The 27,751-nt window shown below is 39.0% G+C and overlaps 2 long non-coding RNA genes across 5 annotated transcripts; one reads left to right on the top strand and one right to left on the bottom strand.

Moving 5' to 3' along the window:
* Window positions 1-4,818: 4,818 nt before the first annotated feature.
* LOC121061794 lies at window positions 4,819-12,575 on the bottom strand. Of its 3 annotated transcripts, XR_005815267.1 has the most exons (6): window positions 12,450-12,575; window positions 11,525-11,711; window positions 9,788-10,076; window positions 9,454-9,552; window positions 7,471-7,600; window positions 5,103-7,371 (listed from the first exon to the last, which is right to left on the bottom strand). It is a non-coding gene; the product is annotated as an uncharacterized LOC121061794 (long non-coding RNA). The 3 variants fall into 3 exon arrangements; XR_005815265.1 differs by having other exon boundaries at window positions 4,819-7,371; window positions 7,471-10,076; XR_005815266.1 differs by lacking the exon at window positions 12,450-12,575 and adding an exon at window positions 11,940-12,437 and having other exon boundaries at window positions 4,819-7,371; window positions 7,471-10,076.
* A 410-nt stretch (window positions 12,576-12,985) lies between these two features.
* LOC121061793 lies at window positions 12,986-14,791 on the top strand. 2 transcript variants are annotated; one of them, XR_005815263.1, is made up of 3 exons: window positions 12,986-13,153; window positions 13,257-13,304; window positions 14,745-14,791. It is a non-coding gene; the product is annotated as an uncharacterized LOC121061793 (long non-coding RNA). The 2 variants fall into 2 exon arrangements; XR_005815264.1 differs by having other exon boundaries at window positions 13,147-13,304.
* Window positions 14,792-27,751: the final 12,960 nt, after the last annotated feature.

Here is a 27,751-nt window from a genome sequence, read left to right as displayed (position 1 = left end):
CTGTCAATAGCTGAGGTCTCTGAGGTGAAATCTCTTGTATTGGCCCACACCAATATTAAAAAAAAATACACTCCAGCTGCTTGCGTCCCAGCACCTTCCTTGAGACTCTGCTGAATAAGGTTTAGACAGGGCAGTGACTGTCATTGAAGTGGTTTTTTCCTGTATCTGTCAACAAGAGCTACGACACCAGGGAATGATGAAGTGCAGCGAGGACCATTCTGCTTTGCTGATCCATCCCTGTCATTGTGCACCGCTCCCTGCAAACTTTAACAGCAGCTCTTCTAATTCTAGATATGAAATTCCTGATCTTTTTTAAGCAGTGAATGGCCAGGAGCCATATCGCCTTGCAGTACACAGCCAGCTATTTACACACAGCTGTCAGTTAGCTGGGGTTTCATCCAGTGAGCATAGTCCATGCAGATTTTGAATTTCTCTCACTGTTTATTCAAAATGTCATGAGCACCAAGTCAAACTCCAAACAGAAGTCATTGCACCAACTTTACTGCTTTATCAGCCAAACTTGTAGTCTCAGTCAAACAACTATATCAAGTTACCATATGCAAGATAACAGTTTACCTCTCTGGCAGTGTAAATAAACCTTGAAGCGTGTGTCGGTCATACCTGCTTTGGAAATGTAAAAAGCAGCCAACTTGAATTACAGTCAGGATCTTAAATCTTTTATTAGGCACAGTTGGGTGAAGATGCAAACTTATTTTTAAATACAGAAAAAAACTTAGTTTTTAATAAAGTGAGGAGGAATGGTGTGTGTTCGTTGCCTCTGCAGATCAGGTTGCTTTATAGGTGTCACTACAGACACTAGCACTGGCAAATATTGTCTCCACTGGTTGCTTTGCTTGATCAAATGGCTTTTAACTCTAATCAGCTGTTCCCATGTTGGCCTCTTAGGAGTGGAGCTTGTCCTGCTCTGCACAATGCATCAAGAGAGGCTTCTGGCAGCCCTACCCATTTCTCTGGCCGTCCTGTTTCTGCTGCTTCAAGGCCCCATGTACTCGTGTATTGCCTCCCTCCTCCCAGGAATATCAAACAAAAACAAACTTCTGCTCTTAGTTGCCCGCTTCTGTACCTTTGGCTCCCCCAATTTTTTTTTCCTTTTTTTTTCTTTTTTTTTCCTTTTTTTTTCTCCTTTTTTTCATTTTTTTTTTTTTTTTTTTTTTTTTTTCTATAAGTCATTATTAAAACTACCCATTTACCAAACCACCTCTGAGAGGCACCTGGGCTGGGGGTCCTGCACCTGGACTAGGGCAATCCTAAGCATGAATACAGGTTGGGCAGAGGAAGGATGGAGAGCAGCCCTGTGGAGAAGGACCTAGAGGTGCTGGTTGATAAGAAGCTCAACATGAGCCAACAATGTGCACTTGCAGCCAAGAAAGCCAACAGTATCCTGCGCTGCACCAAAAGCAGTGTGGCCAGCAGGGTGAGAGAGGTGATTTTCCCCCTCTGCTCTGCTCTCATGAGACCCCACCTGGAGCCCTACGTTCAGCACTGGGGCCCCCAGCACAAGAAGGATGTGGGTCTGTTAAAGAGAGTCCAGAGGAGGGCCACAAAGATGATCAGAGGGCTGGAGCACCTATGAAAAACAAGGCTGAGAGAGTTGGGGTTGTTCAGCCTGGAGAAGGGAAGGCTCCAGGGAGACCTTATAGTGGCCTGCTGGTACCTAAAGTGGGCCTACAGGAAAGCTGTAGAGGGACTTTATAAAATGGGAGGTAGTTATAAGACAAGGGGTAATGACTTTAAACCAAAAGAGGGTATATTTAGGTTGGATATTAGGAAGAAATTCTTCACAATGGATGTGGTGAAGCATTGGAGCAGAAAACCTGTGGATGCCCCATCCATCAAGGCCAGGCTGGATGGGGCTTTGGGCAACCTGATGTAGTGGGAGGCATCCCTGCCCATGGCAGGGGGGGTGGGGGAGGGGTGGAATTACATATTATTACTTATTATTGGAATTCATTTTTAATTAACAAATTAGATGGTCTTTAAGGTCCCTTCCAACGCAAACCATACTATGATTCTATGGTTCTGTGACTCTATGGTTCTATTATTCTATGATTCTTTGATTAGAAATTGTTGTTCATGTCAAGCCTGATGTTGACCACAACACCTTTTAAAAAAATCCCTTGTGCTTGTTTCTCATGGGCAGTCTCAAGCACAAGATGCTTTTGCCCAAGAAAAAATGTAAAACTACTTTGACAAGATGTTTTTGACATTTAGGACTTAGAAAGGATATGTTTTACATTTGGGGGCAAGTTCTAATATTTTAAAAGTTTTTTAAATGGCTTATAGTTTTCAAATGCATCTCTTAGTAGTTCTTCATAAAAATAACACCCAGAATAAATTTAAAAGTCTGGAGCTTTTCCCTGTTACAGCTTGAGATTGCTCTGATCTGACAGTATACATTTTTGCAACTTCATTTTTGCATTTTTGCACACTGCATGACGTGATCATCATTTGTTTATAAAGACAGAACACTTGTCAAACATGCTATGCATGAATGATGGAAAGGGTCCAAAGAAGGAAATTTAACATCATCTGAGGCAGTAATACATCCAACAATTAACTTGAAACTTTCCTACTGCCTTTCAAATGTTATTCCACAGTTTTAAGACTGTTAAGGTTGTTCTTCTATTTCTATGCTAAACTTTCTCATCAGGGTTTCCTTTCTTCTTTTTTTTTTCTTTTTTTTTTTTTTCCTTTAGAGATAAAACTTCCTTTCCTTGTGTAATGCTTTCTGCAGTGCTAAATAATAAGCTTTGTGCATTCATCAGAGTTTAGAGTTGCTTATGAAACAGCTGTACATGATGTTGGAGTACACTGCCAAAGTTAAAAAAGATAACTCCAAAAGGAACATCATAAACAAAGCTCTTTTTAAGTAGTGCCAGACACAAATCAACAAAGCTTTCACCAAAGGCCACTCGAAATGTATTATTAACTTATTAGTAGCAAGTAACTATAGTCATCTGCCGAGGTGACAGCACTCTTGACTGTAATGTGCAGCTTCCTAGGTACACAAAGCTCTTCTGCTGCCAGTTCCCCCATCTCCTCTATCTAGCTTAAACACTTTTGTAGCTGATCAAGAGGAGAAAGTGCTAGTTTTAAGAAGTAACCATTATTATTACCCTTGATAAAAATATTATGTAGTTAAAAATAAGCCAGAGTAAAGGAGGCAGAATATTGCATTTTTATGCTATAATGTAAGAATGTAGGAGTGATCACAGTATTTTGTTCTGAGATCAGAAGTCCATTTCACCCAACACTGGTGAAGGTGGCAAAGCAGGTGTATTGGCGAAACTGAAAATGCACGAGATAAGCTCATACAATATTCTACAATGGATATCTGGCAGATGCCAGGCAGGCGATTATCTCTCCAGAGCCAGAATCAGGTTTTCATTCATCAGTGTAAAATACAGAGTAACTGACCTGCTGGTAAATTGAGGAAGTAGTTTGTCATTAGGACTTTTTTTTTTTTTTCAAAAAAGCATAATTTCTTTATATGGCATGCTGGGATTGCTGAATCCTAGGTTTACCAGTGGCAACAAAGGCAGAGTTCTGCAAATATACATGCACAAGTCTTCAAGGAAGCCGCTCTGTTCACCATTTTAAGATAGACCTTTTAACTTCTTTTAACTTTAATCCTTTGCTGCCTGGTTCTTTGGCTGCTATTATGAAAAATACCAGGAAAAAGAGAGAACCATTTGATGGAGGATAATGGACTGAAGCTTACTTTCTCCAAAAGTGAGTGGGAATGAATGAGAGATATGTTATGGGGGAACAGAGTCAGAACTCTTTCCTGCAGAGTAAAACAATATGGCTTTAAGTGAAGTTCCAGATATACGCTGCAGGCATTTGAAAGAGAAAAAAAATTGAACTGTGATACAGATTGTCATAGAAAGCATAGTGCAATGTTAGAAGAAAAAAAAAAAAAAGAGAATCGTGGGGCAATTGAATTCTTACCATCTCTTTCTGTAGTGAGGAAGCTATGACTCATTATGGTTAAAAGGAAAAATTAATTTTTGGTTTTGAGCCCACGAATCTAGCCAAAGAATGTCATTAATACCATACCCATCATTTCCACAGCTTCACATTTTCTTGATACTAGGCCTGAAACACTCCAAAGGAAATGTAGTCTATAATAAAGAATTAAAGGTCCCTGAGCTGTAGGAATTTCACTTATTCCTTAGGTACCATTGGGTATATTGGTTGATTTTTATATATTCTTCACACACAAATATTTATTTTTGTGTCTGACCCTAATTGTGTTCCCTTTTGCAACAACTTTTACAGACCTTCCTTTCCATATCTGGTGGCAGAAATTTCAGAGGTATTTAATTATTTTCTAACGTAATGACAATGATGTTGTTGTAATCATAGAAATCATAGAAACTCTCAGCATGATTGGCAATGGTGGTCCTCAATATTTTGGAACTTAATCTAGAATGAAATTTCTCTCATTGATTGTATTTAATTCCATTATAGTGAGGAAAAAAAAAAAAAAGTAAAAATCCAGACATTTGAAAATAAACTGACAGAATTGATATGGAGCAAACTCCTATCTTCTAATCCTGCTTTCAAGAATTGGTAAACTGGCAACAACTGATCCTCTCTTCTGACATTACAGTCAAATTAATTTTAATTTTAAACTCAGCTTTATAGCTAGACTTGACCTGGGCTTATCCTCCTCAAGTGTTCACTAAGCTAATCTTTGAAGTTCTCACTAAATGCTGAGAATAATTGAAAGCGTAGCCCATAACAGAAAAACTGTAGTCTACATTTTTAATTAAGTGAATTCTCATGAATTCAAATGAAATAGATTGTGTTTATTTAATTGACCTGAATAGAAAGGCTCATCTCTTGAACCATTACTTGGAACAGCATTAAACGCATTGTCCTCTCCGCAGCCACTAATGTGAATGAATGCTGCTTATAGTAGTGAGAGTTACAGAGCTGGTCTGCATCTCAAGTTTCTTAAACAGAGCAACTACAACAACAATACAAGTGCATATATCAAAATGACATTCATCGAATGTCAACGTAAGTTAGGAAACATCTCAAGTTGGTTTGCACAAAGTACACAAACGCTCTCGTATTTGAATTCAGTTTAGTTGGCTACTTAACAACAACAAATCTCATGATCTGCACTTTAATTTTTCTTCTTAAGTTTACTCATGTCTAAGACTTTATCTGCTGTCTCCTCTTCATGCTCTTGACCTCCTTCTCCAGGGACATGCTAATTCTTCATCCTGGCCAGCGGAACAATTGTTTTCCAGTCACTCTTAGAGTTACATGTGCTCCCTCTGTTTTTAAGCACCTGGGTTTGCTGTACTTCAAACCCAAGCTGCAGATTCTTTTGCAAATTTCTGAACCTGTGTTTTTCTAGTCATTGATCATAATTTCCTTGAAAGAAAATTTGGCAATGGAATACAAATCATACCAAACTTGCAGCACTTCAGTTAATGGTGTCTCTGTAATATTCAATGGCAATGTTTCCTCTGTCATGTGACAAAGAAAGCTTTACAATGACCACATATAAGATTGTTCTGAATTCAGAAGATTCCATTTTCCAGGCTTGAAAATATTGCTCTGAATATTTTGGCAATCCAGCTGTACAACAGGAGCACTGACTGATTTTACAGAGAACAAAAGGTCAAAGTCAAGCCAAATTCTAAATGTTTAGTCACACAATACTTGCTTAATACGCTGACACAAATTTTCTTCAAAATTTAATCTACCAACTATGAATGTGCCTTTTGATTTATTAGTGTTTAGAATATTGGTACAAATATCTGTATGGATGACACTGATAAATAAATCAAGGTGTTCCATAAGTAAAATGCATATGTTCTGAAAAGATCAATTAGACCTACAGGATTTTTTATTTATTTTTATTTTTTTGGTAACACAAATCACTCACAAACTAATCCACAAGATTATCCATTTCTGCATTTTGGGCTTGGCTACAACAGAAACCCTAACTTCCTCTAAAGCTAATGGGAACTGTAAATCCTGATTAAGGAATAATTCAGTTTTACTCAAGCATAAGAATTAGGAGGTACTCAATGGACTTGTCAGGTAGTAGATTAAAAATAAAACCTTTTTTTTTTTTTTCATTTGGTCACAATTTTTAAGAGTCCATCTGACACCTGCTACAATTTAAATGTGACTGAGGCTTGCTGGAGTTAACCAGATCAGAGAAGTTATGTGTTTCAAGGGAGCACCCCTGAATTAGGATCATGAAGAGCTTCCTCAGAAGACTGTTGGGTAAGCAGACCACTGTAGCTGTTTTTTTCAGCCGCTTGCACTGCTAGAGGCCTTAGGCCCATATTGGTGCTGTGGCTGCTGTACATTTTTTTGTGTTGTTTATTACTATTATTTTTGTCGTAGAGGTTATCCATGCTTTTAATAATTTTTGTTGTTCATTCCAAAATCTCCATTTATTTCTACATTTGTATGCACTTTTAAACGTTTATACTAAAACATTTCTCAGCAGAGTACCACAGAGGGAAATGGAGTGGCTTACAGTGCTCTTCTCAAATGAAAGAAACACCTTGACGTTCATCATATCTGACACTCTATTATATAGCAGGAACATGTGTAGGCAAGAATCTATGGACAAGGTCATACAGCACTGCATTAACAAAGAATGTATATGGCATGAGCTATCTGGCCACAACCTGCAAATGAAAGATAAAACCCAAGAGAGAGAAGTTTTCTTTCCTTGCAGCTGCTTTTTACTTTTAATCCATGTTCTGTGACAGTATGCAGAGGAATCAAGACACCACTTCAGGTCTTCCTATGAAGCAAAAATTAGATGCTTCTCTAAATAGGAGTCAGGTAATTTTTTTGTCACTTCAAACTTGCCAGTAGATTGAATTTTGAGCACAGGTGAGAGGATAATTTACCATAAATAATGGATCTGATTCTTTTAGTGTTCTTTCTGCCCAGAAAGTATCTACTAAAATTCTGAAATTGTTTTTTCTGTTGATTTTTTTGATGGTTTTTCATTTTCTTCTTTGAATCTGTGGTACATCCAGACCTTAAGCTAGTTGGTAACTAGCACTGTTTTTTAAGCATAGTTTTCTGATCGTGCAAAGATTAGGCAGCCATGACTTAGGTATGTAGAAGCACTGCTTTGCTGTGCAGGTGTAGGAACATGGGCACAGGCTGCCCATGGAGGCTGTGGGGTCACCCTCCTTGGGGATCTCCAAAAGCCCCCTGGACTGGGCACCCTGCTCTGGGTGGCCTTGCCTGAGCAGGGGTTGGAGCAGTGCCCCCAGAGGTCCCCGCCAGCCTCAGCCCTGCTGTGACTGTGTGATTCTGTGAACTGCTGATCTGGAAATTATGAATTGCTCTTGACTGAAATGAAAACATTCAATACATTCAATTCAATCTTTTTCACCGCTTCTGTAGCAGTTCTCTTTTACTATCTACTATTCCTTTTGGAACTCTACTCACCTCTGCGTGAGGACTGAAATTTGCACCATTTTTACATTTTTTTCTCTCTGTTGCCACAAGTCATGATCAAATCATACTGCTTTTGTAGTGCTTCTTATTCTGCAACTTTCACAAATCATCTCTGTCTAGTCTGTACAGAAAAACAAAACAAAACGACAACAAAAAAACAACATAAAAGTCCATAGCAAAAAAATCCAAAGATTTTTAGTGGATCTAGACTTTAATTTTAACTTTGATAATGTTTAACCTCAGCTGTGTAGTTAACTGTACACTTGTAGGCAGCTTCACTTAAATCAAGGGGGCTAATCTAAGTGTACAGGCTTTGCCATGATCAAGGTTTATGACATTCCTTCCATTGGTATATTTTTGAAATATCCTGCATATTTTACATCTTTGTGTCAAGCATTCAGTGTCAGTCATTATTGCAGAGGAACTGTGGTAAATGATTCCTTCTGGAAGTGTGAGGAGCTTTTGTTTGTTAGAAGAGAATATGTTCATACAGCAGATTTCCTTTCTTGAGCTGAAGTGCAATTCTTCCATCCAAGTTGTCCTCTGATGGAGCACCAGTAAAAAAATCCTTAACATTTGGTTTATGTAATGACAAACTAATCTTAATTGGAAATCTTCCAGATAGCTCAGTTCCATCAGTTATTTATGCACAGCTCATTTTGTTTGGTAATAGAAATACATGAAAACAAAATTCTCATAGATTTGGAGACAAACAGGAAAAGAAGCCCTCTGAATCCAGCCCCCAGAAGACTAAACTGGAAATAGATCCCACATTTTAAGTCTTCTTGAAAAGTCATTTAATGGATAACCTTCCCCTCTAACTTTAATTTAGTTGCCAGGAAAACACCACACAATTTCTGATAACTAGTTTATGATCTATGTTGTCCCCCTTATGGCTATAAGGAAATATATGGAAAATCTGCTGAAGTTTTTAGCTGCAGCAAAGCAATTACCCTCTTCCTTCCTTGTATTAATTTACTGATGAATAGAGCTTAAGAGTAGAAAGGGCACAAGTAGCAGAAGAATCTGCAAGAAAGAAAGGCTGTCATTTTATTTATCTTTATGCTTACATGTGGATATTCTTTGTGGTGCTATATGGTCTTTTTGGAATATATCTGTGAACGTGCTGCAGGGGTGATATCATTCAGAGAAGCTGCATATTCACAAAAGCTGAAAAATTATAACTGAATTCGTTTTTATTGATGGTTCTATAATGAGTTGAACGCACGACCTGGCTTCAGTTGCTAAACTGCCTGCTTCTACCAGGATCTCATCTGCTATCCTCCCACCTTTTTATTTCAGGTGCTCAATGCAGTCTGCAGCCCATTTGTTACATGAGCTAGCAGCTCTCTATAATACCTGTGTCACGCTTGAATCTGACCCATTTCCAGATCAGGATCCTGCTACTTTTCTGCATCGTGCACAATACTGTAATCAATGGCTGAACGATGCAGGTGAGAATAAGAGTGGGAATTGTGGCCTCTAGTGTAGGATACAGCTTCTCTGCTCACTGTCAGAACTGGGAAGGACAGCTTCTAAGTAATCCTCTGGTGACTGTTTTGTGCCTGTTCACTGCAATCTATGGAGTTTCCCAGCTGCTGACTTATATTCTGATATAACAGTGTATCTTTTTTAATTGCATAACTTCTGCTGCTTTTACCTTCCCCTCAGCCGCAAGAGCCTGTTCTGCTCTCCCTGCTTTGCAAGTCCATTTTAGACTATTTTTGTAATCATAATGCTTTGTAAGTCAGGGTTTTATCAATTTTGGGGTTTATAGCTCAGGCCAAAGAGAGAAATAAAGGGAAAAAGAATCAAAGGAATTGTCACAGCTAAGAGGTAGCAGAAAGAACAACCTTTTTCTTCCTATCTAAAATTGACTGCAGAAAAAAATCAGACTGGTTTAAGTAACCACAGAGTATAAAAATTAGGCTTGAGGTTAAATCTAGTCTTCCTGGAGACAGTGGAACAATTTACCTGCATTACACATTTGCAGGAATGAAGTACTGCATGGATGATTTGAGAGTAAAAGAGGGAAGTCTGGCACTGGAGTCACAGTCGGGCTGGAGGTCCCATCTGCAGGTGCAAAACGATTTGCACTTCCCTGTAACTTACCATTTTGCCTGTTCGTGTTTCTCAGCATATTAATGCTCTTTACCTTTTTTACAAATGGGTAAAGAATAACAGGAATAGGGAAAGAACACCAAGGATTAACAAATAGTTAAAACAAATAAATGATCAAAAATTTAACGTATTTCAACTAATAATTTCTGTCAATTGTTTTTCAACGCTATTTTCAGCTCAATCTTACCAGTTTGCTTGAATTGACTCTTAAGGTTTCCAGGTTTCCACCTTGTAACCTGGGGCCAACAAACTCCATATTAGGCTTTTGTTTTGCAAACCTTGGATCAGCAATTAAATTTCCAGAACCAGGAGTGGTTGAACCTCTCCTATTCCATACAGGGCCAGACTGAGTCTTTCTGTGTCCTTCTGCTGCCTCCTTTTCTTCTCCCACACTTACAGGTTTTTGTCTTCTTATTCCTGTTGCCAGTTAAGCCTTCACTTCTGAGTTTCCATTCAGTGCTTCAAGTGGAATGTGGCTAACAACAAGAAAATTCAAGACATTACAGCCAAACTAAACAGCACAGACTTTGAGGAGAACTCAGCAACTTAGCTTGTAACAGGCAACAAACAGGTGTAAGACTTTCCAGATATGGGAAAGCATACACAGCAGAGCAAACCAGGTTGCTTACCTGGGGTAACAAACTAAGCCATTGGGAAGAAAATGAAGGTTTTAGGGCTCATGTCCAAGATGGAGATCTACAATCATTGGTGGTGGCTCCAGTAAAGGACTTTGGAATGTGGGGTAGGTTCTCAAATGGTGTGCAGATGAGGGGACATATAAGGAACTTGGCTGCCTAAATGTCTGCTTTTCAGCAAAAATTTGGAAGAATTCTCCTTCACCATCTCAAGACAGAGTTTAAATATATAGCCTTTAATGTGAGAAGAGGCCTATTAGCTGATGGGTAGTAACCTGTAGAGAAAGCAGGCAGGAGAACTGACACAACCACTATTAACTAAGAATTTCTACGTTTCATTTGTGTAAAAAAAACTGTGTCTGAAATGTGCTCTCTCTAGCTTTCTGCTGTGTGTCTTTGTATGTTATCATCCTGCAGCAAAGACAGGGGGCAAGAAAGAGGAGAGAGAATAGCCAAAGCTGCTTGGGAGACTGGGACCTGTGGGCTAAACTTCTGAGAGTGCCTTCACAGCTGCCACTCTGGGCTGGGGCAGTCAACGTTAGGTGCTACCACAAACACCCTACTATACACATCTTGCTGGGAAGCACAGGGCTGTGAGCTGGGTCAAATCAAAGAAGCAAATGCTGTGGGTTGTGTGCAAGGCAGTGCTTGCAGAACTGTTGGCAAGGCTGTTGGCAGCTGGCAACATGTCCTGAGAATGTACGAATGGTAAAAGAGGTGCAAGTGAAGAAGGCCAGATGGGGTTTGGCAGTGGCCCCACGCTGTCAGGAAGAAGGTGGCTGAGCTCGGTTACCTGGTATCAAGCTGGTTGTTATTAAAAGCTAGAATTCCGCCAGGCTTCAGAGGGAGTGCGTGGGCACAGAGACCTGCTCAGCCTCCAACTGGAGGGAGCGGGCACAGTCCATACTCAGAACTGACAACAGCAGAGAAGAGGTCTGAGTGTGGCATGCGTCCAAACAGAAGAGAATAACGCGGACCTGGCCCTCCTTGTAAGGAAGAGACATCACAGATACCCGCCTCTGAGCAGAGGTAGTGAAGGGAAAAAGAACAAGCTGGTGAAAAGGTCTCAGGAGTGGCTGTGACTGAAGTCCAGTTGTGTGTGCCAACGGAGTGGTGCCAGCAGGTTATGTGACGTCCAGCAGAAAGAAGAGGGGATGAAAGATACTCTCTGATTTCTTTGAGGAAATTTGTTCCAGGAAATGGAATAATTACATGATGTAGCAACGTGCCCTAAGTGGCTAACAGTCTGATCCTGATGCACTGAAGTTTGAATTACTATCACAGCTTACCATAGGTTTGAATATCAGAGGCTCCTTGAGTCCCACATTTCTCCCTTCTAGTTGCCTGATCTTCTGGTAGGCTTGCAAGCATTCCCAGTGATGCAGTAGCTGATCAGGGAGGTGCAGGGACATGCTATCAAGCTGATTTCACTCAACATATGGAAATCCTTTGTGGACCACTGAAAAATGCGGTTTCCTGGGGAGTTAATAAAAGTGGATTCGAAAAACAAGGTTGGTTGTTCAAAACCTAAGGCCAAAAACAGAAATCTGAATTTTCTATTAGCCTGCAGCATGTATAATTTCAAACCATTTCAACCTACTTTGCCTCAAACATTTTAACCTTGAGGAAGGTAACTACAAAAGCTGCAGGGTAACAGAATCCGGTTCTTAGCACTTGTTTCTCTATTTATTTATTTAATCATACCTCCCTGTGTAGCATTTTCTGGAGTGACACTATGCAGCAGCACATCATCTCTCTTTCACTGTGCTGTGTCTACACTGCTCCTGGTGCCTTCGCAGTGGGAGTCTTCGTGTAGTCTGTTGAGCCACCATGCTGTACTTCCCTTGGCTGCTTGTTTCTCACTCTCTGCCCCTTACAAGCACAACTGGGGCCACTTACGATAACGCGGGACCTCACAAAGCTTCCGCAACCCTCAGCAGACCCTGCGCAAACCGTCGGTGCACTGGCACGCCTGTGAGGTGCCACCTGGCTGCGTTTCCCCCTCATGGACGCGGGAGGAGGAAAGGGGGGGGAGCAATGAAGCAGCACGTTGGCTGCCTGGGCCAGCACCTCACGCCCCCGGCCGCCGCTTCTCAGCCGAGCCTCGGCGCACCTGCGGCTCCTGACTGGGGAGAGCCGCAGAGCCGCAGCCCCGGCGCTGGAAGGGACCGGGGCTGGAGGGGGACTCAGCCCCGCCGCCGGATCCGCCCGCACCTGCTGCCGGCCGCCGCCTGCCCCGCTCCGTACCCCGCCCGGCGCGGCGCCCCCTCCTCCCCGCCCACCATTTTCTTTCCTCTCAGACAGGCACAGCGGCGGGCGGGCGGCCGCCTCCGTCTCCCTCCCCTTCTCCTCAGATGCCCTTTGCTGCTGCAGGGTTATTATTACAGTATGTGCCTGCTCCCTCCCTCCCACCCCCCCCGCCCCGAGCCGTTGGCAGGGCGCCGCGCTGAAGGGAGGGAACGGTTGGAGTGGGGGGGGGGCACCAACGGCCGCGCACCAACGGCCGCCGCTCCCCTCAGCGCCGCCTCGGGGGGCGGCGGCGGCGGCGTCCCCCTGCGCTGCCCGCGGCGGCGGCCGTGGCCGTCGTCGGGGCGGTCGCTGGCCCCGGTTGCCAGACGGCGAAGGGGGGACGCGGGGCTGCGGATTATTGCAGACTAAGCAGTCTGGCGCTGCAGCAGAGGGCGGGGGGGGAGGCGGGCAGGCAGGGGGGGAGCGTGTGTGTGTAAGGAGGGGACGGGGGATGGGGGGGGGGAAGAGCTGGCGGCTAGCCAGCTGCCATCAGAATTAGCTCATTGTTCAATATAAACCAGCGCTGGCAACCAAAACCCAGCCCGAGAGGGAGAGGGAGAGGGAGAGCGAGAGAGACTTTCCCCCAGCCACCCCCACCCCTTTTTCTCCAAGGCTGCACTTTGGAAGAGGTGCAGTCATTCTTCCCCACACCCCCTACCCTCTCTCCACTCCCCCAACTATAAATTCCCTCTGTAGCATGCTGCCCTTTTTTAATCCACATTTGTGTTTCAGATCATGTAGAAAGGACAGAAAGTGAGCAGGGAGCGGGGGCTTTTGTCTGTAAGTATATGCAATTCCAATCCACAGAATTTTATTTGATTTTTTTTTTTTAAATTAATTCTCTCTCTCTTTCTTTGTTTCTTTTCATTTCCTTTTGCCCTTAGCTGGACTTTGCTGCAGCTTGCCTTCCCCCCTCTCGGTGCACGTTTCCAAACAGGCTTTTTTAAAAGAAGATGAGAAAACGTGCAGTTATATGTATTTAACTCTTTGTCTTTATGCTTTAAGGCTGGATTTCTAGGCTGGGGATTTTTGTGCACACATGCAAGGGGAGATGAGGAGCGTTTTTATAAAACTGTTTTCTTTTTTTTTTTTCGTTTTTGCACTCCAAAACCACCAAAATGCATTTTTAAACCTAATGCACTTAAAAATTTTTAGCATGCATGCGAGGCTCTAGGATTGGTTTTTCGTCTCTTTTCTTCTCCCTTGTAAAACGAATCTCCCTCTTCTCCGCCCTGACACTGGATTCCTCTCAGGCTGCTGGGGTTTATTTTTAGAAAGCAGTCATTCTTGCAACAGCCTTCTGCATTTTTGCATGTGCAGCAGTTAAATTTTGGGTGGTTCTTTAGAGAGAGGAAAAAAACAAAACAAAAACAAACGTATTTTGGTGTGCATTTCATGATGTGCTTTCTTTCAAACGTTTCTATGTCCATTTATAGGTATATGAGTTTGCAGTTTTATATCCAGTATGTATGTATGTGTTTGTGTGCAAACATATGACTCATACCTAATTGCATTTCATACATACACACTATAGGTAAGAAATACATAATCAATAGAAGAGAACTTTAATTTTTGTCACTGTATGAAAACTGGTAAAGGAGGTGTGCTACAATTTCACTCAATTGAGAGAGCAGTAATTTAAAGAACCGTTTGAAAGAGGTAGGACTTACTCTTTTTTCCTCACTATTTAAAATAGGTGTGTGCATTTGTGTGTGGAATAGAGAGAGACGAAAGTGGAGGTTATGTAATGCAGTGCCATTTCCAAAAATACCTACTCTCTGGGCCATTACGTTGTGAAAGCCTAACACTGTTTCTTGATTGCAAAAAAAAAAAAAACACACTGTCGTATGCCTGGGAACAATGGACCACCTTGACAATAAGCATAGTATGACAGATTTTTGTCCCCTTGACTGATTTTTGGGTGTGTTAACCATTAGGTATAGTGCTTTTTAGAGATGTACCAAGTGCTAAGAATAGCATAGGGTTTTGCAAATCTAGGTACCAGGGATTCCTTTGTCCTATATTTAAGCCTACAGACCACTGAAGTGCAGAGAAGCATGCTATATAAGCGTACGTGTGGTTAGAATAATTTGCATGACTTTAATCTTAACCACTGAGGATTATGCTTGGATCACTCGCAGTTATGCTGGAGAAAAAAATCTTTTTAAGTATTGCGACAGTTTGAATTATATTCATTTTTTATTTTTTAATTGTTTTCAGATCCTTGTGCTACCTGAGAGAAACTGCAGTCCCAAGACTTTACAGTCTAAAAATGGTAAGAATTAGTTGTTTTAGCAAAGAATCAATATATATATATATTGATAAATACAAGCCTTCTTTCCTCATCCCCAATATCAAATATGACCTCTATAAGACATGCTTTGAGGTTGTGGGGATTTGCCATACAATGATTGATGTACCCTGAAAACCTCCGGATGTTGAATCTTTGGTTTCCTTGCATTTTTTGAATAAAAATCTGAAATCCCTCTTTGTGCAGTAAGGCTTATTTAATTGAAACAATAAATGTTTAGGTTACTGTGGAAAATACACATCATAACACTTGCAGGAAAACATGCAGACAAAACAATATCCAGTAATTTCACTCTACCCCCAAAAAGAAGAAATAGGTCATTGCACATAGTAAATGAAGCAGATTTAATGTTACTCTCTGTCAGGGAGGTACATAAGATGCAAACTAATTTTTCTTATTTGTTGGTATTTGTTTCAGAAGGATAGCTTTTCTTTGTGATACAAATCTGTTCCAGAAAAAAAAAAAAAGGCTAGGCCTCAGCCTAGCTGAACTTGCAGGCGCTTAGTAGGAATATATTTAATGAACAGTATCCAACAATTATCCATTTGCTTCAGTGCTAATTGTGTTTATATTTTTTCTGGGTAAAGCCCATACTGACATACTTCTGCTGACAGATGTATAAAGTTAAGGATAGAACATGTTACGTTTCTAAACATTCTCTAAATATGGTTTTCCCCGAGAATGTCTTAGTGTCTCAAACAGCAGGACAAAGAAAAATCTTTTTTACAGAAAAGTAGGTAAAACAGGCAGAATTAAATTAGATGCTCTGTAGTCATGGAGCATTCTTGATGCAGCTATCAGTGAATACATATATTGACATAAGTATGATATATTTTGAGTGCTACTAGTATGCAATACTATCATAGTCAAAAATATGTTAATTTGCTTTCTTGTCTGAAGTAGCGTTGAATAAGGTGTACAACAAGCACAAATTGTTTTCCAAAGTATGAGTTTCTTAAGGACATATTGAGATTGGGTTAAATTAATTGCATTAATTATGTTATACTTGTCTGGGTCTCTGGAGTTGTTTTCGCATGGGGGAGGAGGGATGAAGGAAAGGATGTTTAAAATAAGAAAATATGTAATCTGTTGTAAAGACTTTTTTCTTTTTGGCTCCTTGTTTTATATCATTCTCTTCTGCAAAAATAAACTTGCAAATTCTGGAGTTTTTGTCTATTCTGGAACATACTTTCATCAAAGTGCTTTGCTCATCTGTATATAAATGAATAGTTGGGGGTGGGGAATTAAAAGGGAAATGATTCACTTAAGCTGTGAATAGAAATCATGTTGAAATACATTCTGTTCACATAACTGTGGTATACTGGATAAGGCAACTGTTTTCCTACCAACACTAAGGTGACAATCAGCCCACATTTTGAGATGGCATGCAGGCTGTTATGTGCAATATATGCCTATCTATGGAACAAAATATTATTTTAAGTTTTGTTAAGCATGAAATAGCCTCTGATTTTTACCAGCAGATGGTTCTATAAATCTAGCAAGGTTCCTCTAGCAGTCAGTGAAATCAGTTTTGTAAAGCCAGCCTCCAGGCCAGAACATAAAATACAAGTTAGGACTATCGCAGTGGAGAAAATAAAATGAAATTACCCAACTGTTTAGTGGGGTGGGTACACACCTGTTGTTTTTGCAGTATGACATAAATCAAAATCTGATTTGGCTGTTTTTGAGAAGTTTTGTATTTGTTATGAAAATACCTAATTACACCTGTTTGTGACTGTTGATGAGAATTTCAATGTAAGAAAGACTAGGTTTTGCTCCAACTTAAAAAGTTGCTTAAGATGGGATACTTGGCAGGATCTCTTCACCTACTGCCACCTTTTTATTTTTCTTTCTTTCTTTCTCTCACTTTTGACACAATAACACTGAATGTGATATGAAGTCAGATCACTGACACACTTTCCTTGCAGCAGTGGACACACTTGTCTTTGGCATAGTTCCTGTATTTATTCCAAGTGTCTCTTCAGCCATTCTAATTTGCAGGTAAATTCTTTGCATGTTAGTACTTTCTACACCAAAATAAATAATTACAAAAGTGCTTACTTTGTTTTTGATATAAGAGCATATGCAAGGGTTCTATTCTGCTTTCACTGCTCAGTGAGAGTTTAGCTGTTTCACTTCACCAAGTTGAACTGAACTTGAAAAAATGGGAAAAAAATGCTTATTCCCCAGGTAAACTGAAGGTGCATTAACTATTTAGTTAAGCTTACAGTGACCAGAATGTTACAGTGATCGATTAAGAGTGACCAGAATTAATTTGTTGAGTGAAAACAAATTAATTGTTTGTGCAACTTCACTGTATTATCTTCTCAGTTTCTTGATGTTCTTATTCCATAAACTGTGTCTTGAACTGCTTAGGAGTAAAAGCAATCAACTTAGAGGGTTAGTTTTCAATGTTGCTTCTCCTGTTCCTAGGCAGGAATTATGATTTCCTCATACCTAGTTAATTAATCTTTCTTGGAGCTGTATTAGGTTAACATAATAATTTGAAGAGAAATAAAAAAGCAAAAGAATATACTGTATATTAATATTATAATTTTAACTCATGGACATTTTGAGCTGTCTTACACAAGAATACCTGACATTTAAGGATCTGTCCTTACTTGTGTAATATTTGCCTACGAAGTGCTCACCTAAAGGAAAAAAGGAATCTTTTGTATTTATTTGCAGTGTGTAAAGTCCTGAGGTGATTTTAAATGCTATTTTTATTTGGAATAGTAGAATTTCAATATACTATCTTCATGGAAAATGCTGCATGTCATAACATAAGAAATTAGATTTTAGTGCTAACTGAGAAAAAACAAGGTTTCTAACAACAAAGAAAAAGAAAACAAGAAACAACAACAACAAAAAACACCCAAAAAGCTATGTGATTCAGTCACTGAAGTAAAGGATATTGTCAGAAGACAGAGTAGGGAAGTCTTAAGTCTAGTTTTCTGTGACCTCAAAGAAGAATTCTAGCAAAACCAGCAGAGGGTTTTTCTCTTCTTTTTCTTTTTCTTTTTCTTTTTCTTTTTCTTTTTCTTTTTCTTTTTCTTTTTCTTTTTCTTTTTCTTTTTCTTTTTCTTTTTCTTTTTCTTTTTCTTTTTCTTTTTCTTTTTCTTTTTCTTTTTCCCTCTCCCTTTCTTTCTAATCTCCCCCCTGACCCTGCTAAATTATTTGCTTTTAAAGAAAGAAATTACAAAGGATTACAAAAGCCTTTTAGACGCTTCACAGTATGGTCTTTTTTGTTTGTTTGTTTGTTTTTGTTTTTCCCTTCTAAATCACTCATGTATGTCCTTTTCCCCTACTACCACTGCAGTTCATTTCTGGACTTCAAGCTCAGTTCTGAGACTTTGCAGTGCAGGTGCTATGGAATTTAAATGACATGTTTATCAGTAACTAGTAAGAGTGCATCATTAAACAGCCGCATCTTTAATAATCTAATTCTGACCTATCTGAAATAAACAAAAAAAGTATTCCAGAGGAGCTCATTAGCGTATTTCTGGCTTACCATGATTAGATGGGTTTCTTCTAAAGCACTATTGCTGTGAAATCTCAAGGCTTGGTGTTGTACCTGTGTCATCCCAAAGCAAAGGACAGAGGTCATTTGGGCTGAAGACTTACCATAGCATATCCTTGTCTGAGCAGGATCAGTTTTGAGGTTGTTCTATCATTTCCATTCTCAGTCTTAGTTGGAAAAAAAAAAAAAAAAAGGAGAAAAAATTGAATGATGGCTTCTTGGAGAGAAAAACTCGTGGGGAAAAAGCTTTTTGTCATTAACTCGGGGAGAAATAAATGGTAGCGTGCATTTGGATGAAGGGTAAAAAAACACCATCCCTTTTCTTTTTTAGCAGTTTGTAGGGAAATGTATAATATCATGTAAGTTAGGTGAAGATATTTGTGAGGGAAAGCTAGTATTTAAGATTTAATCCGAACTTATCCATTATGGACATTTTTCCAGTGAGTTATATGCAGATACCTTCACACATTCTGTGATTTTCTGTGTCTATCAAATGACTTCAGTTGAAACAACTGTTTATAGCTTTTGAATTGTTTGTGGAAAATGGAGCCTGGGACTGGTCTAGCAGAGACAGGCATTATTAAGTACCCTTCATACTCTCTGAGGAGTAAGAATGAAATACCAGGATGAGACATTACATCCAGCCTGGTTCTAGATACACACTGGGCAAATGTAACTCCTGGTCTGGCATGAAAAAACTTACACTGCTTTGTTGTTTATTGCCGAGTCCAGAACAGAAACGGTCTCAATGGTAGTTCAGAGCTGCAGAAGAGTTGTAGGACTGTATCAGATCCAGTTCTATTCTCATGTAGTCATGGGCAGAACTTGTTCAAGGTCAAGAGAAGTAATTGAGAGAGATGACAGTTCAGCAGTTTTGGCCATGTGAATGTGTATATTGTGCATTTTTATTATGCTTATGTACTGTGTGTGAAGAATGCATTTGATGCAATTTGCCCAACATTACTTCATTTCTGAAAACTTAGGGAGAATCAAATGCTTGCCACCTTACAAAATAAATAAGCAGAAATAAAAACTCACTTTTTGCAATATTTTTGTTAAGTCAGCTGTTCCCCTGTGCAAAAAAAGCAGCTTTACTTGATTATGGCTAGAACAATTTGAAATGGAGTTTAAGAAAAAGTAATTTTTGTCCAAAGCAGATACTGTGGATATTTCAATTGTACAAGTCATATGCACAGTCAAAAACAAAGGCTCTCTGTACCTGTGTTTCTCTGCAGTCACAACCATGCACACTGTAGGTGCTAAAATTTTGTAACTATGCACTGTATCTGAACAAAACAGTGTTTTTTCACATGGAATTGCAAGTTTAAGTACTACTTTGTCCAGGACAAATGTTTACTGAGCTTTTTTTCACACAGGCTGAAATCTTGGAAAATCAGAAAGAATTCATATACACCTTGTAATACTACACAGTCATGACACTGATTTTTAAGTCTTGAGATCAAAAGCCATCACCAATAATTATGTATTTATTTATTTCAATCAGAATCCTGCTACATTCCACCTGAAATCTGGTCATTGTATGTATGGATAAAGAGAGGGGAGAGACACTGTGTCTAGTAGCGTCAGAGCACCTTCATAAAAAATAATTTAGTTAATATCATTGACTGGGACAGGACTTTTTAATAAAAATATTTTTAAATATTTGTTTTTTGTTTTTATTGCAAATATTTATTCACTCTGATACCTGATTAAACAGTATTGGTTGAGGGTGCAATCTGGAAAGATACAAAAACGTTCTTTTCAAATGTTTAATGTAGAATGATACTATGAATCATTGAGTGTTACATTAAATTCAATTTAGCCTGCTTTTCTGGCAAATTCTCTGTAGCGCTTCTGAATGATTCCCTCTGTAGATGTTCCTGTGAGGGTTCCTGATGTTTCCTTCTGTAAACAGTGCATTAAAACAAACAAAACAACAACAACAAAACAAACTCAGAGCAGGTAGCATTTACTCATCCTGCAGGAAGAAAAGATTAATTTTGTTAACACTAATGTTCTTGTCTGTCTGCTTGCATAGCTTACCTGTGTGGGAAGAAGTTTAAAAAGTTCAAAGGAATTTGTATACTCTCACTGAAGGTGGTATAAGCGTTGACTTAGTGTGTGCATTATCAGAAAGAACTCCTTAATTCTTAAAACATTGATGTTAAGAAAGCACATCATATAGCTGCTCAAAAATATTAAGTTAGAGATGAAGAAATCTGCCTTCTTTATTTTAATGTGATTATATCTGTGATAAATGTCTATCGTGAAAGAAATGAGTTCAATAACTCTTCCTGGTGGCAGAATAAAAGCCTGTGGAAATAATGGTAAATTTTATTGCCTTTAATTTCTCAGCTAAGTAATTATATAGGGCAACATAAACAAAAACCAGAAACAATACTTGGCATAAAAAGATTTTTTTCGTGTCTCTTGAGATTAGATAGATCACAGAAACCTTGGGTATTTTATTATATACAACCTATGTGACATGTATGATACAATTTTAGTTGTGTTTTTATATTTGGGTTATCATTTAAGCTATGTTCAATGCTGGTAATAGACTGACTGTGCAGGTAAATGTACCATAATGCTTTCAAGCACCTGTTACAATATGAGATGACCATTACATCTATTTTAATAAGGTAAGTACTGGCTATACAGAGTGGTTCTGTCTCTCATTTCCAGGGTTATTACTGTGACTTTTAATACTTCCCTGAAATATGCTGTTTGGGAAAGGGTTTGGTATCTCGTGAGGAAAAAGGTTTTCCTTGCTGGCCTCTACGGGAAAGTGGTCGGCAGAGGCGGTGAGCTTGCCGCCACTTGGAGGATGTCACTGTGATATTCTAGTCATCTTTCTGGTATGTGTGAGAAATGTAAGCAAAATTAAACAAACAAACAAACCAAATCAAACCAAAAACAAGTGATAGTCCAGAGCAGTGTATTAAGTCTTCTGAAGGTACATTAAACTAGAAAATTTATAGGAAATTAAATAATAGCACATGCTTTGGGATTTAGCTTGGTGTATACATTTTGTAAAACCTAAAATTGGAAGGAGGGAACTGGGAGGCCATAAGGAGAAGCAGTGTTCTGGGCTTTCTCTGTTTTTATTCTTTCCTCAGGGTTGCTATACTGGCCACTGTTCATGCTGGTCTTTCCCAGGATCCTTAGGATCAAAACTTGATGCAGTGAGGAAACAGCTAAATGGACTTTTAGTCAGTCCGTGACCATGTTTTTTTTTTTTTTTTTTTTTTCTTTTTTCCTCTCCTCTATTGCTCCAGTGATTTGTCAGTATTGGATATGATGTTACTGAAGAACTTAAGCATGCAGACTTAGATCCTGAATTTTGCTGCCATGCTTTGTGTTTACCTAACTCTGTAACAGGAGACTTGGTTGTGCATCTGCTTCTGCAGTTACCTTTAAGTATAGATACGTATAGTTGCTAATTAAATCATTACCTGATTGCTCTTGAAGAGCAAATGATGAAGTCACAGATAATTGACTGAAAATTCAGATACTATTTTAATATTCACACCTGTTACTGATGTTTTTCTGTGTCTATATTAAGTAAAGTAACAAAAGCTACCATTATTGCACACAGGCAAACAAGAAGAAAAAATGTTGGGTTGAACAGGTTTTGGAGTTTGGTTTTCTGGAGGGCTTGTTTTGTTATTCGATTTCTGTAATGTTTTGTAGTTCTAGAGCCCCATGTACTGAAATTTACTGGTGGAATAAAGTAGTTTACAGTTTTTTTTGTCAGCCAATGGAACTTTCAATATAGTATACATTTGTTTTTTATTCTGGAATAATTGCATTTCTTTTCCTTTCAAGGAGTGTGGTACTGTGGTAATGAATATCTTTGTTAAATTCATGAATTCAGTCAGAAGTTGGATGAGTGTTTATGGCAGCATTCACAATGTACCACTTGATTTTTTTTCTCTTACTCTTCATATGCATGGTAAATATTAACACTGCTTTGCAATGGTTTTTACATGCTTAATGAGGAAAAAGCGCAGCATGAGAGCACTTGTAGCACACAAACTAGATTCATCCTGACTAATACAGAAAAGTCCAAATTCTTTCTGCCTAAAAACCTTGTTACACTTAGATGGTGTGGGGAGGATTTCTCTCAAGGGAAGAATGAACTGTTTTCTATAACTAACCTCATTCAGTCATGTATACCAGAAGACTGCTAACGTTTCTGTTGAGGGGCTCTTACCAGCTAAAGTATTTGTCAGGAATGTGCTAACTATATACTCAGTCTGGATTAGCTTGTGTTTTTCCCCTCCTCAACACCATACTTGCTCAGTTTTGGAGGCCAGTAGTCAGGTAAGAGACCTCTTGGTAGCAAAACATGCTTGCTCAGGGAACTTAGTCTCTACCAGTATCCTTTCCTGCAGCAAGAGGCCCTGCTGCAATAAAGCACAATACTCTTAAAAGTATGCATTTCAGTAAATTTTGTACAGTCGCTCAGATAGTTTTCTTTTATATGTCATGGCATGCTGTAAGTAGATATTTAAAGATGCAAACTGTGTAATATAGATGAAGACAGGTGTGACTTCTCTGAAGAAGCTGATGATGAAGAGCCAGTGTAGGAGGCTAGATAGAAGCAAACAATTCAGCGTAACCCGAAGAATACAAGCTTTAAGAGCAATAAAAGAAACAGTGAAGATGTGTTTATATGATAAGTTTTGTAGTTAAAATGTAGGAAAGTTACTTCCAAGGTCATTTCTTTATGTTGTGTAGGAAAGGAGCAGATGACATCTAGTTCTCTAAAATTGACAGAAATTGAAGAAGTGATGAACAAGGACTCCAAAAAAACCCCTAATGAATAAACTTGCTAATTCATGTACAGCATGGAGAGGGGGATGCAAGGAAAAGCGTACTTGTCTCATTTAGGCTTTTTCATCTCTATGTGGTTGTGAGTTTGAGTCATCAGATGGGGAGGAATAAAAAGAAGCAATAATATCTTCCCCATGGAAAGTCAGTGCCAGAAAAGGATGCTGATGCAAAGTTAAAGGCAAATTCAGGTGTGCAGGTGTCTTGCCGTGTTCTGCCAATATACCGGTATGTGTTAATTGTTACTTTAACGGGCAGCTCAAGTCTACTCTGAAAGGTAGGCTACTTGGATTAATCCCAGTTAGGAGGAGACTGATCGTATGCCTGTTCATCAGTTCTCTCAAACCATTTATCTACCTTTATTTGCTGTGGGGAAGATGTGTGAAATGATTATAACCCCCCCCCCCCCCCTCTTTTCTTTCTTCCTTTCTTTTTCTTTTTTCTTCTTTTTCCACTGAGTTCTGAATGCTCATGGCATGTCACTGATGTGGAAAGCATAATTGCTAGGTAAACCTGCTGCCCTGACAGTATATTGAAAATGCAAAGACAGGTAATAAATAACCTGTTGGGATAACTGTTGCTGTACATCAACCAGAAATTCAGACTTTTGATGCAGAGCCATGCAGAAAAAGCAATCAAGTACACAAAACTGAGAGACTCAAACCTACTCAGCCACTTGTTCGAAGTATTTTTAAATTGGTTAAGGTCATAAAGTTGCATTTTAACCAGGGAAGGTTATGGTTTCTGATAGCTGAGTACAGAAAGCTTCCTCACTGATGCTGTTTTAGAATCAGCCTATCAAGACAGCAGCATCCTATTTGATTGAGACTACAGCTTCTTAAATACACGAACACACACACAGAAAGTTTTGTTGAAATTTCACTGACTTAGTCTTTGAAATGAGGAGGAATGATGAGTGCTCTTGATGTCCTGGCATTCAGGAAGATGCTGAGGACGAACCTGATTGGCAGCAGGCTGCCACCCAGCTAAACTCATGAGAAGCAGCAACCATTCAGCTGACATTTGCTATATGTATTAAATCTTGCATGCTAGGTTTGGAACATGGTGGACATTAATATCATTTGCTGTCATGATGTTCCCCTCACAGTGTTAAAAATAAATGACTGCAGGTGGGAGCATTAGTTTACATCTTGCACTGCAGCAAGTGATAAAACATGCTTTGATCCTAGTAAGAGCTTTCCTTCCAGTTTTGTTTAAAATTTATTAGTTCTTTAACAGGATGATTTATTTGATGTCCAAGCAGCAATGCAGTGAGATTTTTAGTGAAGGGTCTGTTTACACACCTGGATGGTGATGGTGGGCTGTTGGTTATAAAGAATATTTACTGCAGTGGGAGTCATTTGGGGTATTGAAAAGTCCGCCGTAGAATATGCTGGGGAAAGTCACTGTAGCTCAAACCAGCTGGTAACTAAGAATCTTAAGAAAGTGCAAAGTAATAACTGTTTAAACTTAGTAGGCAACTATGTTCTTGTTCTTTTTTTTCCTTTTTTTTTCTTTTTTTTTCTTTTTTTTTCTTTTTTTTTCTTTTTTTTTTTTTTTTTTTTTTTTTTTTTCAATAGGAAGTGCATCAAGACTCAATTGGGGAAGAAAATCTGCTAGACACCTTGTGGTTGTGCTGAGAGCAGGCAGAAAGGAAATAATCTACAACTTTTCTTCTGGGTGCCCTACTACCGTTGATTTGTGTCATTGCAACACAGAGCAATGGTGATGAAAAATCCCTGAACTACTTTACAGGCATATAGGTACAGAAATGAGGTGTTGCTCTCCAGCTATAAGGCCTGTTGCCAGGGGAGCATGGAAGGAGGATGTGCTCTCTCTGTGGTGGGTCATGCACTGCAGACGCACAGGGCCCTCAGCACAAATGAAAAGTTAGTGCTGCGGTGGGGAAGAGCATGCCATGAAAGAGGTGTAATGCCACTTTCTTTCCTTCTCTTCCACACATATATCTAGCATTTTACTCCCCTGTTCCTTAGCTCATGGCCATTTGTGTCTGAGGGAAGACTGCTAACCCGTCTAGTAAAGATTTTCCTTTTTTTTTCCTTTTATTTTTCTTTATTTTTTTTTTTTTTTTTTTTTTTTTCTAGGTAGACTAGCACAGAATTACTATAGGTTAGGAATTTACAGTGTTCTTTTCATAACCTTCCTCCCCAGCCCATCCCCCAAATTGATTTATATGACAAAGAAGTTAGCTGAAACTTCTCAAAAGATGATTGCTGCTGCACTCAGAGTGGTTGATTTTCTCTGTTAAGGTTCAGGTTTGAGATTTAGACTGCAGTAGAATTGCAGTCCTGTGAGTCTTGAGTAAGACTTGAACAGCAATTTAGTTGTGGCCCATGTTAAAAGAAAAAAAAAAAAAGGATAGAAAAGTAACTCTGGGGGCTTTCTTCTTTGTTTCTTAACCATAAAGAAAAAAACAAACTTAGAAATGCTTAATAGGACTGTGCTCACTGTGCTCACTGTACTAAGTTTAGAATGTCTTAAATCTGTATCTTTCTCTTGATGGATTCTTCTGAATGTTTGAAAGATGCTCTTAATGTGTAGGAATGAAGAGTGGGTAGTAAGAAATTCATTTTAGCATTGTACTGTGACTGATACAGTAGATTTTGTGCAGCTCTGTTGCAAAGTTCGCGTTTGTTTTGAAGGTGGGCAGAAGTTTGTGCTCCATTGCTCTAACTCGTAAGACAGAACTTTATGACAGGACTAGTGGTAGCGACTCAGAATGGAAGAATAGATGTTTAAGTTTTGAAGTGCTGGTTAGATGGAACCTTTGCAGTAACAACGAGAGGATTCTTGGTTTGTTGAGCAGAGGAGAAAAGAAGAGCCCACTCTGAGACATCCTTCTGTTTTTTTAAAGGAGTAGCAGTAAGTAGTTCTGAGGTAATAGCCAGTAAATAGACCATGAATTTATTTTCCTCCACCTTTCTTTTTTTTTGTTTTGTTATTTTCATAGATTTTCAAGAAAATAGAGACTGAAGAATTGAAAGCATATTCTTTACAGCTCGTAACTCCGTATTTAAAGTTGGCCTCAATTTTTTGGGCAAAACTGCTTGTTATTGTAGAACACTGCCTCAGACAGCATATCCCAGATCAGTGGGTTTCTTTTCTCCTGACTTCTCAAAGTGTGAGTGAATGGTTTTGTGTATCACATTCTCTGCCAGGAAGGATTGCTTCCAAGACTGTTAGTCAGATGTTTAGGGGTGATCCAATCTGACAATTTATGGATGTAGCTTACTAGCTTCATTTTTTCCTTAATGAGAATCAAAGAGTGAGGCTATCAGTTTCACTCATCATACTGCTGTTATGTATTGTCTAGACTTGCAGTAACTTCAGTTTTCAGTCCATCCTAAAGTTCAGTAATTCTTTTCTAAATCCTGATATTTTTGCTTTTTAAGCCAAGCCTGTACTCTCATAATAGTCACACAGGAAGTACTAAGAAATGAAAATATGGTGTGTATCAATGAAAGCATTTATCTAGAAGTGTTTGCTTCACGCTAACAGCTGGAATGCTGTAAGCCTTACATCCTACTCTGTTGGAGCATTGCTTTGCACTTTTTTTCTCTGTAGATCATCTTGCAATGCTAATATCAGTTGTTTTGAATTGCTGTAATTGACTTAAACTTCTTGCTGTGCATTTATAGCACCATAGCTATCAGTATATTTGAACATCTAAGGCGTTCCTGCATTTTATAAAGCCCATAACATGGCAAGACATCAAGATGTGTCTTTTTTTTTTTTTTTCTCTTTTAATCCTTGTGGATTATATGAAGTCCTAAGTGGACTTTTCCACACTGGCATTTTATTTTTCCATTCCAGAAACTTCCCCCCCTTAGCCAGCATCCAAGACATGACTCCACAGCCTTTTGGCATTGTTCTAATGTGGGTACTGAAAGTCCTTTGGCTGCCCAGTTTAGGAATTAAGTGCAATTACAGCAGAGCAGTTACTGCACATGGAGTAGGTTCATGGGATTTTTATCTACCAATGGTGGCCACAGAAGTTGCTTTTGGAGAAGGTACTAAGAGAGTAGGACATTACTAAGTATTTTCTCCATGGAGGAAATTAGTGTGAAAGATAGCTGGGGTGGGGTAGGGGCTGTGTTTTTTTGCTTATTTATTTATTCGTTTGTTTGTTTTAAACCCTGGAGCATAGTTACTATATCTTAAGTTTACATCTTTCTCCCACTGCCCCATCCCAATATCCCACCCTCAAAACTGCAGCTCTTCCACATTCTTAATAATTTAAGTCTAGAGACTACTTTTTCTTTTTTTTCTTTTTTTTTTTCTTTTTTTTTGTCATTTAATTGCAGGTGTTATTTTATTTCTATTAAATTGCTACTAGGGATTACAAGACTTACGGGCTAACCTGAATCCATCTCAGACTCCTTGGAAAATGTACAAGCTCATATTCATCATAATGAATAATGTATTTTGTTGCTTATTCCTTCCTTCTATAGAAAAATATGCATTTTTATGTACTTGCCCATTTAAGCATGCATGCCCTGCTGCTGGTTCACATCATGAGCTTTCATACGAAGAATATGG

The sequence above is a fragment of the Cygnus olor genome, chromosome Z (assembly GCF_009769625.2).
Source record: "Cygnus olor isolate bCygOlo1 chromosome Z, bCygOlo1.pri.v2, whole genome shotgun sequence".
Lineage (NCBI taxonomy): Eukaryota > Metazoa > Chordata > Aves > Anseriformes > Anatidae > Cygnus > Cygnus olor.
The sequence above is the reverse complement of the archived record's forward strand: the minus strand, read 5'-3'. Positions and strand labels throughout refer to the sequence as shown.